The sequence below is a fragment of the Schistocerca serialis genome, chromosome 5 (genome assembly GCF_023864345.2).
Source record: "Schistocerca serialis cubense isolate TAMUIC-IGC-003099 chromosome 5, iqSchSeri2.2, whole genome shotgun sequence".
Lineage (NCBI taxonomy): Eukaryota > Metazoa > Arthropoda > Insecta > Orthoptera > Acrididae > Schistocerca > Schistocerca serialis.
The window spans coordinates 345,102,699-345,115,226 of NC_064642.1; positions in this window are offsets into that span (position 1 = coordinate 345,102,699).

Here is a 12,528-nt window from a genome sequence, read left to right on the forward strand (position 1 = left end):
GATATATGTTTGCTGCTTTTTGTATGGATTACATATTTACACATTTCTGTTTTGTTGCCATAACTGCTCTTTAATTTGGTATATAGAAATGCTGATATAAGGTGTACAAACATAGAGTTTAGGTCACACTATGGTATTAATTATAGATTGTTCGCTTGGCAGAGCCTCGTTGTAAGAATTGTGCTGCAGCCACTGGTTGACATTCTGTTCTCTACTGGTATATTTACGCGCTATTGCATGTTTTGCTTACGCTCAGTGCCTTACATTTTTAAGATAAGAAAATTAACTGCTGTAATTCGACGAACGATATTAGTACAAGAAAGTCATAGAAGTCACATGAGCTGAGGTTTTATGGAAGCTGTATAAATTTATGCTAATAGGAAGGAAGCTAACGACATGACAGACCAAAACTAGGTTTAGACCATTGACAGTATCACACTGCATTTTCGTGAGCAATTGAAATAGGAAGTGACACTTGACACAAGAAATACTCCACATGTTTGCTTCTGTCTGCCATGATTCTTGAAGTGGTGTACACACTGTGAAATATTATGATCATTCACACTCCGTAATCGTACTTAATTACTGAGAGTTATTCGAACTAAGTCTGTTAGAGGTCATGTATGCATTTCTTTGTTTATAATTCATAATGAGTAGAAAATTTGGGTCAGATGGATTACACAGAGGTTGTGTGTTGACAATGTGTCTTCGGATTGTATGGGATGATGAGGTTTGCATTAGGATTTTATCTGTACTTGTTCGAGGAGACTGACTAGAGGAAAGAGTTGTGTTGGAAGTGAAATGATATTGGTGCTGAGGTTTATATTTATCGACGTATTATTGAGGTATAGAGATTATATGAAGTTGATGATTATTGGAGTTTTTGTGGACAAGAGGTAAGGTAAATGATATTGATGATAAGACGTATTGAAGAGGTATTATTGAGGTATTATTGAGATTGTGTGAAGCTGATGATTATTGGAGTTTTGGTGTATAAGAGGTAAAGTAAGTGAGGAGCATATTTTTTTTGGTTGGTTTTATGGAACAAGGAGGATGAAGATAGCAGACTAGAACACTAAAATAGAAGGAAGATAGTCTATACACACACTTTGTTAAATCACTAAGAGTATATACTTTTTTTTGAAGAGAGGAAGTAATTGCATATCGTGGCTCACTGACAGTTGTTCAACAACAGTACATTTTGATCTGGCTTGGCAAACATTCGTCTTGACTTGATGACTATGACGTTGACTAACTATTATTGACTGTTATACATTGCTGCCACTACTACTTGATACACATGATGAACATTAAATTTTGACAGAATTACATTTACACAATTAACACTATTCAGTTACACAGTAGTACTTAATGTGAATGAAAGATGAATGAGTGTGTTTTGTGTGTTTTCCTTTCCTAATCCTACCCACCTATCTCCTAAGTATTATTTTATTTGTTTGTAGTGGCTTGCACTGACACCCATAAATATTATAGGTTTACTGGTATTTGTGTATTGTAATAGTTAATAGGACAATTATCTGATATCATTTGTGTGTTTGTTATGATTTGTATGTTACTGTAAAAGCATTTGTATGTGCATTCAAACTATTGTTCATGCCTGAACTGTCTGATTAGTGAAGATAAATATTCTGAACTGTTGCCTGCACTTTTCAACATGATGTGTGACATTTGGTCGTGTTTATTTTCTGCTGATGAACTGTGTGATCAGTGATTGTAAAAAAAAAAATTATGGACTGTTACCTGTACCTTTTCTACATGATTGGTGCCACTAGGACATGTTTAATTTGTGCTCATAAACTCTGATGAACAGTGTGATCAGTGCTAGTGAATTTTATGGAACTGCTTCTGCTGAGAGATGTGACTTTTTGCTGTTTGCACCTACTCAATATTGCTAGGTGCCACTGATGGACTGCTTCTACTGAAAAGATGTCCCCTGTTGCTGTGTGCACCTGATCAACATTGCTGATGCAACTGATGGACTGCTTCTACTGAAATGATGTCACTTGTTGGTGTCTGCACCTGCTCTCAACATTGCTGGGTGCCACTGATGGATTGCTTCTACGGAACTAATGTGACTTGTTGCTGTGTGTACCTCTTGAACTTTACTGGGTGCCACAGATGGAACTGCTTCTACTGAAATAATGTCACTTGTTGCTGTTTGCACCTGCTCAACATTGCTGGGTGCAATTGATGAACTGTTTTTACTGAAATGAAGTCACTTGTTGCTGTCTGCACCTACTCAACATTGCTGGGTGCCTCTGATGGACTGCTTCTACTGAAATGATGTCACTTGTTGCTGTCTGCACCTGCTCAACATTACTGGGTGCAACTGATGGACTGTTTCTGCTGAAATGATGTTGCTTGCTGTGTGTACCTCTTGAACTTTACTGAGTGCCACTGTTAGAACTGTTTCTACTGAAATGATGTTACTTTTTGCTGTCTGCACCTACTCAACATTGCTGGGTGCCACAGATGGACTGTTTTTACTGAAATGGTATCACTTGTTGGTGTCTGCACCTGCTCTCAACATTGCTGGGTGCAACTGGTGAACTGCTTTTACTGAAATGAAGTCACTTGTTGGCGTCTGCACCTGCTTAACATTGCTGGGTGCATCTGATGGATTGCTTCTACTGAACTAATGTGACTTGTTGCTGGGTGTACCTGCTAAACTTTACTGGGTGCAACTGATGGACTGCTTTTACTGAAAAGATGTTACCTGTTGGTGTTCTTTTTTTTTGTATAAACTAATCATTGAAAGCATTTTATGTGAACATTTGTATAAACTGATTTTTTTGTATATTGTGTAAACTATTATGTAAAGTCACATGTATGAAAAGAAGTTGTATTGCTTACTGTATTTCATATGTTAGGTTAGTGAAAGGTCAGTGCAAAGCCAAAATTTTAACTAATTATGTGATATTTAGGTATTAATATTATCTTTTATTTTTGTCTGTATTTTTGTGGACGAATTTGGTGGTATTTTCACCACCAATGCTGGCAAAAATACCATCAAATTCTGGCCTGTGGAGGAGGGGCATATGAAAGGTGGCTACACTGTGCCACTGCGCCAGAGATTGCGCCAAAGAGTACTATTAAGCCGCCTCCACAGTGCTTGTTGGGAGTTCGTAGCAGTCAGTGGTTGTCGAGAGTTCATGGCAGTCAGTGCTAGTAGAGAGCTCGTAGAGGACAGTGCGTGTTAGGAGTTCGTAAAAGTCAGTGTGTGTTGAGAGTTCGTAGCAGGCACTGCTTGTCGTGAAATCGGAGGGATATGTTGTAGTAAAGAGTGTTGTTCCATGTTGTATGCAGTTATTTGATGGGAGAGATAGCAGATGTTATTGTAATGAGTGCATTTCGTCAATATATATGAAGGTAAAAACTACAATGTTCTTTTATTAATTGTGTGTCTGAAATAATGCGTCACTACAGGTTCAGTCAACAAAGCATCTGGCTTGTGTTCTTGTATTAGAGTGAATTTTGGTTTTCTTGCGTAATTATAGTTTTTCTAAATTTCTTTTGTCACGTCAGCATAGTTGGTATTTAAAAATTCTTGTCTTGTTGGAAAAGAACCGTGCCAGATGTGGACGTTGAGTCACACTCCCACATACAGAACAGTTACTCTTGTGCTTATTGGTGTTGTAGGTTTTATAGTTGCTGGGGACTTAATTAATTAACTGTGTTTACGAAAATTTTCTTACATTGTTTGTTGCAGTCAGATAGCGTAATAATTCTAGTAAGGGCCAACCGATTACGAGACACTGCGTATTCGGACAGACATACTAAAACTAAAAATATTTTCAATCTTTTATTTAATTAAGCCCCCATGCAAGTTGTATATATAAGTTTGGATGTAGCGGTATTGCATTGATGTACTGGTGGATATTGTGTGGTATGACTCCTGTTGTTGATAGTATAATTGGTATAATGTCAACTTTATCCTGATGCCACATGTCCTTGACTTCCTCAGCCAGTTGGATGTACTTTTCAATTTTTTCTCCTGTTTTCTTTTGTATATTTGTTGTATTGGGTATGGATATTTCGATTAGTTGTGTTAATTTCTACTTTTTATTGGTGAGTATGATGTCAGGTTTGTTATGTGATGTTGTTTTATCTGTTATAATGGTTCTGTTCCAGTAAAATTAATATTCATCATTCTCCAGTACATTTTGTGGTGCATACTTGTATGTGGGAACGTGTTGTTTTATAAGTTTATGTTGTAAGGCAGGATGTTGATGTATTATTTTTGCTACATTGTCATGTCTTCTGGAGTATTCTGTATTTGCTAGTATGGTACATCCGCTTGTGATGTGATCTACTGTTTCTATTTGTTGTTTGCAAAGTCTGCATTTATCTGTTGTGGTATTGGGATCTTTAATAATATGCTTGCTGTAATATATGTTGCTTATTGTTTGATCCTGTATTGCAATCATGAATCCTTCCGTCTCACTGTACATATATTGCCTTTGCTTAGCCATGTGTTGGATGCGTCTTGATCGATGTGTGGCTGTGTTAGATGATACGGGTGCTTGCCATGTAGTGTTTTCTTTTTCCAATTTACTTTCTTCGTATCTGTTGATGTTAAGTGATCTAGAGGGTTGTAGAAGTGGTTATGAAATTATAGTGGTGTAGCCGATGTATTTATATGAGTGATTGCTTTGTGTATTTTGCTAGTTTCTGCTAGTTCTAGAAAGAATTTTCTTAAATTGTCTACCTGTCCATGATGTAGGTTTTTTATGTCGATAAATCCCCTTCCTTTCTGCTTAATGTGAATCTTTCTGTTGCTGAATGTATGTGATGTATTCTATATTTGTGGCATTGTGATCGTGTAAGTGTATTGAGTGCTTCTAGGTCTGTGTTACTCCATTTTACTACTCCAAATGAGTAGGTCAATATTGGTGTAGCATAAGTATTTATAGCTTTTCTCTTGTTTCTTGCTGTCAATTCTGTTTTCAGTATTTTTGTCAGTATTTGTCTATATTTTTCTTTTAGTTCTTCTTTAATATTTGTATTATCTATTCCTATTTTTTGTCTGTATCCTAGATATTTATAGGCATCTGTTTTTTCCATCGCTTCTATGCAGTCGCTGTGGTTATCCAATATGTAATCTTGTTTAGTGTGTTTTCCCTTGACTATGCTATTTTTCTTACATTTGTCTGTTCCAAAAGCCATATTTATATCGTTGCTGAATACTTCTGTTATCTTTAGTAATTGGTTGAGTTGTTGATTTGTTGCTACCAGTAGTTTTAGATCATCCATGTATAGCAAATGTGTGATTTTGTGTGGGTATGTTCCAGTAATATTGTATCCATAATTTGTATTATTTAGCATGTTGGATGGTGGGTTCAGAGCAAGGCAGAACCAGAAAGGACTTAATGAGTCATTTATTATTATTATTTTTTTTATATTAAAACATATTACATACTATGTCGATGGCTGCGGTTGTCTAGCGAGTAGACCAACAGTCTGCCATGGCGGTCCCGGGTCCGGTCCTAGATAGCGGCGACAAACTATCCCCTTCCAGGCCCTCCAGGACGGTCCTATGTCCGCCCAGTCTGCTGTCAAATGAGTATCAACGATCTCTGTCGCGCACAAAAGGCGGCCAGTACGATGGCGTCCACCCACCCCCTCCTAGCGCTACGGCGAAGGAATGCTGCAGTCTGCCTGCAGCCCTGCCATAGGCTTTGCCTTTTATACACTGAGGTGACAATAGTCATGGGATACCTCCTAATATCGTGTCGGACATCCTTTTGCCCGGAATAGTGCAACCACTCGACGTGGCATAGATTCAACAAGTCTCTGGATATCACCTGCAGAAATATTGAGCCATGTTGTGTCTATAGCCGTCCATAGTTTCGAAAGTGTTGCCGTCGCAGGATTTTGTACACGAACTGACCTCTCGATTATGTACGTAAATATTAAATGGGATTCATGTCAGGTGGTCTGGGAGGCCAACTCATATTCTCAAATTGTCCACTATGCTTTTCAAACCAACTGCAAACAACTGTGGCCCAGTGTAAAAATTCCACCGTTATTTGGGAATATGAAGTTCATGAATGGGTGCAAATGGTCTCCAAGTTGCCGAACACAACCATTTCCAGTCAGTGATCGGTTCACTTGGCCCAGAATCCCCAGTCCATTCCATGGAAACACAGCCCACACCACTATGGAGCCACCAGCGGTTTGCACAGTGCCTTGTCGACAACTTGGTTCCTTGGCTTCGTGGAGCCTGCGCCACACTCGAACCCTACCATCACCTCTCATCAACTGAAATCGGAACTCATCATACCAAGCCACAGTTTTCCAGTAGTCTAAGGTGGAATGGATATGGTCACGAGCCCAGCATAGGTGCTATTGGCGATGTCGTGCTGTTAGCAAAGGCACTCGCATGTTCGTCTGCTGCCATAGCCCATTAACGCCACATTTCTCCGCGCTGCCCTAACGGATACGTCTTCGTGCGTCCAACATTGATGTATGCGGTTATTTCAAGTATTGTTGCTCTAAGAACACTAAATTCCCTAACGATTTCTTAGATGGAATGCCCCATGAGTCTAATACAATTACCATTTCGCGTTCGAAGTCTGTTAACTCCCGTCGTGCAGCCATAATCACGTCGGGCAGCTTTTCACGTGAATCAGCTGAGTAGAAACGACACCTCCGCCAGTGTACTGCCCCTTCATACTTTGTGTACGTGGTGCTACTTTCGTCTGCATATGTGCATATCGCTGTCCCCTGTTTTTTGTCACTTCAGAGTATATATTTTACTGTAAAAAAGCAATTTATAATCATTATATTAAAACATTTTATTTTTAATGTTAGTTAATGTATTAAATTCGTAGGTACTGTGACATTGCGACATGTTTCTCTCAATTTTTGTGCAGATATTTTTATATTGTCACGCAAACACAGAAGAAACGAAGTAAATGTGGGAAATTGCTATCTGTTGGTGGGAAAATGCTCTACAGTACTTAGATGTGACTGCTTTACAAACTACGATTTTTAATTCTGGGTGCAATTTAAAGGAACAGATATTATAATAACAGCAACAGTATATTCTACATCTTCATAATGCCCTCGTTTCAGATGCACTCAGCGTAATATAAGATACTGGCGGGTCTGACTCTCGTGGTATCAAAATGGTTCAAATGGCTCTGAGCATTATGGGACTTAACATCTACGGTCATCAGTCCCCTAGAACTACTTAAACCTAACTAACCTAAGGACATCACACAACACCCAGTCCTCACGAGGCAGAGAAAATCCCTGACCCCGCCGGGAATCGAACCCGGGAACCCGGGCGCGGGAAGCGAGAACGCTACCGCACGACCACGAGCTGCGGACTCTCGTGGCATCAGGTGGTCACTTTCACATGACACAGTGACGTCCAAATACTTCTTTGGTCAGCTAAGATCTGACCGTGTTACCCGTATGCTAGGTGCATTGCATACCTATTGGGCGTTATGTCATTTCGATCCCTTTGTCTGTGTATGAGACCAGTCTCTTACCACGTTCCCCTAGAAACAGGAAGCAGCGAACCGTATAGAAACTGAGTGAGGATATATAAACGACGATGTAACCCACAGAACGTTTTTGTTCTGTACAGCTATCCTTCTGCCTGTTACTTAAAAATAAGCAGTATTAATAGTAAAATTGAAATTTTAAATCTTTCTTTCTTTATTCTGGCTGTATTCGAAAATTTTTGATATGTAACGTGAAACAGAGGGACGTTGTAGTAGTAAAAATTTAAAAATACATATTTATCATATAGCGCTAGATAATGCAATTTTCTCAAAAGAACAGACAAAATTTAAAAAAAACGCAAAACCAAAACTTGTCAAACATTGTTTCGATCCTTCTTCGAGTTTATATAAAGGAAGTTTGCGTCATCCATAAATAGCATTCGCACTAACGGGAAACTCTTGTCTTTGATCATGTTGAAGAACGTCCAGTTGAGTACAAAATAACAATAACAATTCTATAGACTTTTTTAAATTTGTATATGTACACTGTACTTTTATCGAAAGTAATTGCTTTGCTTACATAAGAGCTGTCAACTAACTTTTATTAGTTGCAAAATGCAAGTAATAACAATAATAACAGGAAACTCTTTCCTTTGATCATGATGATGAATGTTCAGTTGAGTACGAAATAACAATAACAATTCTATAGACGTTTTGTATTTGTGTATGTACGGTGTACTTGTATCAAAAGTCATTGCTTTGCTCACATATGAGCTATGAGCTAACTTTTATTACTTGCAAAATGCAATTGATATTTTGTAAGTATATAAAATATTCGGTGGACTAGCACTGTACGATATGCGGTTCTGTCCAAAACAAACAAACAAAAAACGAAGAGAAGCCGTCGGTTCCTAGTTTCTCTGCCACAGACTCTTTATTTTTTTCTTTCCCTACGAATGCTACCAATTCTTCTGCTAATCCAACCATTTACTACGTCATTTATATTTTGACCATGGCTGAACAGCAGCAGCGGTTACAGAACGGCAGGTGTAAAAGACGGCTAACAAGTTGCAGTGAATGATGGTTATCAAGTAATCTTTACCATGGTTTCGACGGACTTAAGCCCGTCTTCTTCAGAAGGACAAACAAACTTCACATTAGCAACTGATTCAATAAAAGCTGTCTCTACATGTAGTTACGAACATGGTCTGTTAGTTTAAGTGATTGGTTTTACTGATATTACAATGTCCTCTGAGGCATTGTAGTGAGAAGGAAGCGACTCTGCCTTACCTCTCTGGTTTCTGTACGAGTAACCTGGAGTCTTGCTGCTTCGGTAGTCCCTCGTCGCACAGTAGTAGCGCTCAGGCGCCAGGTACAATGTAGGTTGTGATCCTGCTGAAGTGCAGTGTTTCGGGATGCCAGTTGTTAAATGTCGACAACTTTTTGTACTATACTCGTTTTAATAAAGAAAATATTTTGACACACACGTCACAGAATTTGCAATACGGCGGTTCTGGGCTACGCCGTTATATTCAACCCTTTACAACACATTAACACATTTCTCACTTTCCATACTCATGATATACGTTGCCCACGACACGTGGCGTTCACTAATAACCAACCTTCACTTTATATCTTGTTTAACAGCTGGAATATTTACTCGCGACCGTTCTTTCAGAGCTGCCCCGGTTACTCGACCGTGCGTTTTGAGTGGCGCTTCGCTACTAACTCGCCCTGTCTTTCCGAAGGACAAGAGACACCCCACCTTTCTCCCTCAGCCAATAAGAACACTTCATTCGTCTATCTCCAATAGGCGTTCAGATCGCTGTTGCTAGACGGATCTGACGTCACGTTTGCGGATGTTGTGACGGAAGTTTGTCTCGGAACACTGTCTCAGACTGTAAGATCCTACTCCAAAATAGTCGTATCTTGTCCCTGTTGTATCCACGGACCCAACCAACCAACCAACTCGCGCACGCGCGCCCTGACCGTGAGATCGCGGCCGTCGGCGCCTCAGGGCGTTACCGCCGACGGAAGAGGTCGCGCCATGGCTGAGCTCGGGTCCGCAGCGCCCTCTGCCTTTTGCATATAAGGAGGAGCTCTGGCCCCGAGACGGACAGTCTATTGTCGATTGTCTACTACTAGCCTTTAGTGGAGTTTATAGCGGAGCCATTGCAGTGTGATATTTGCTATTGCATTCGACTAGGCTCAGTACACGGATTACTCTTGGATATTACTTGGACTTGTATTGCTGGTGCACGATTCGTCAGAAATAAAGATAAGTTATCTCTTCATTATAGCTGGCGCAATTCTTGTCATTGATTATTTTTCGGCCAACAGACATAGCTACACCAAATGGTTCAAATGGCTCTGAGCACTATGGGACTTAACATCTATGGTCATCAGTCCCCTAGAACTTAGAACTACTTAAACCTAACTAACCTAAGGACACCACACAATACCCAGCCATCACGAGGCAGAGAAAATCCCTGACCCCGCCGGGGATCGAACCCGGGAACCCGGGCGTGGGAAGCGAGAACGCTACCCCACGACCACGAGATGCGGGCCGCTACATCCTGGTCACTACCCACGCTTTATATAATTTGTGGTGGTTGCCCCAAAACTACCGCCGAGGACCTCGGGTTAGGGAGCCGTCACAAAAGTCGCTACCAAGGTTGCACAACATTGCCTCCTATGATATTATGCATGTACGCATTACAATATGACAAGTTCTTGATTCTAGTGGCATTAATTTTTACATATGGACATACAAACAGTTGTCCGCAACTCGTGGTCGTGCGGTAGCGTTCTCGCTTCCCACGCCCGGGTTCCCGCGTTCGATTCCCGGCGGGGTCAGGGATTTTCTGTGCCTCGTGATGACTGGGTGTTGTGTGCTGTCCTTAGGTTAGTTAGGTTTAAGTAGTTCTAAGTTCTAGGGGATTGATGACCATAGATGTTAAGTCCCATAGTGCTCAGAGCCATTTGAACCAAGCCATACAGACAGTTGCCGATATATGTGATGAGGAGACAGCTTTTACTGAATGAATTACTAATGTGAAGTTAGTTTGTCCTTCTGAAGGAGACGGGTTTAAATCCGTTGAAACCACGTAGAGTTCATTTGAAAACCACCATTTACTGCAACTGGTTGGCTGGCTTTTATACCTGCTCTACGTCATTTGTGTTCTATACCAAGACTACCGAACCGTAGTTTTCGTGAAGCGGAAGTCTATATACACTATTGGCCATTAAAATTGCTACACCGAGAAGAAATGCAGATGATAAATGGGTATTCATTGGATAAATATATTATACTAGAACTGACATGTGATTACATTTTCACGCAATTTGCGTGGATAGATCCTGACAAATCAGTACCCAGAACAACCACCTCTGGAAGTAATAACGGTCTTGATGCGCCTGGGCATTGAGTCAAACAGAGCTTGGATGGTGTGTACAGGTACAGCTGCCCATGCAACTTCAACACGATACCACAGTTCATCAAGAGCAGTCACTGGCGTATTGTGACAAGTCAGTTGCTCGGCCACCATTGACCAGACGTTTCCAGTTGGTGAGAGATCTGGAGAATGTGCTGGCCAGGGCAGAAGTCGAACATTTTCTGTATCCAGAAAGGCCCGTACAGGACGTGCGACATGCGGTCGTGCATTATCCTGCTGAAATGTAGGCTTCGCAGGGATCGAATGAAGGTTAGAGCCACGGGTCGTAACACATCTGAAATGTAACGTCCACTGTTGAAAGTGCTGTCAATGCGAACAAGAGGTGACCGAGACGTGTAACCAGTGGCACCCGATACCATCACGCCGGGTGATACGCCAGTATGGCAATGACGAATACACGCTTCCAATGTGCGTTCACCGCGATGTCGCCAAACACGGATGCGACCATCACGATGCTGTAAACAACCTGGATTCATCCAAAAAAATGACTTTTGCCATTCGTGCACCCAGGTTCGTCGTTGAGTACACCATCGGGGGCGCTCGTGTGATGCAGCGTCAAGGGTAACCGCAGCCAAGGTCTCCGAACTGATAGTCCATGCTACTGCAAACGTCGTCGAACTGTTCGTGCAGATGGTTGTTGTCTTGCAAATGTCTCCGTCTGTTGACTCATGGAGCGAGACGTGGCTGCACGATCCGTTACAGCCATGCGGATGAGATGCCTGTCATCTCGACTGCTAGTGATACGAGGCCGTTGGGATCCAGCACGGCGTTCAGTATTACCCTCCTGAACCCATCGATTCCATGTTCTGCTAACAGTCATTGGATCTCGATCAACGCGAGCAGCAATGTCGCGATACTTTAAACCGCAATCACGATAGGCTACAATCCGACCTTTATCAAAGTCGGAAACGTGATGGTACGCATTTCTTCTCCTTACACGAGGCATCACAACAACGTTTCATCAGGCAACGCCGGTCAACTGCTGTTTGTGTACGAGAAATCGGTTGGAAACTTTCCTCATGTCAGCACGTTGTAGGTGTCGCCACCGGTGCCAACCTTGTGTGAATGCTCTGCAAAGCTAATCATTTTGCATATCACAGCATCTTCTTCCTGTCGTTCAAATTTCGCGTCTGTAGCACGTCATCTTAGTGGTGTAGCAGTTTTAATGGCCAGTAGTTGAAACGTCCCCTTTTGAACAATTCTACACGAGACTGTGCTTAACCTGACACACAATACTTTGTTAGCGCAACGCAATCTGACTTTCAAAATTCCCTACAAAAGAATGGCCCTGACTAACATTAAACTATACCTTTCACAAATCACTTACCTCACAAAAATCTTCGCTGCTCAAGCTACTGCAATACAGCGAGCGCCACTACTGCCAGCTAAATAAAAGATTCAAACTACTGAAGGCACTAACTACTGATAGGGGTAGTTAGCAAATGAAAGATATTAATAGAGAGCAAACAATGTATTTACCTTAATATCATCACAAGTCATAATATATATATCAGTTCATGACAAATTACAAACCTCCGCCATCTCTCTCCCCACATCCACCACTGCTGGCGGCTCACCTCCAACTGCGCAACGCTACG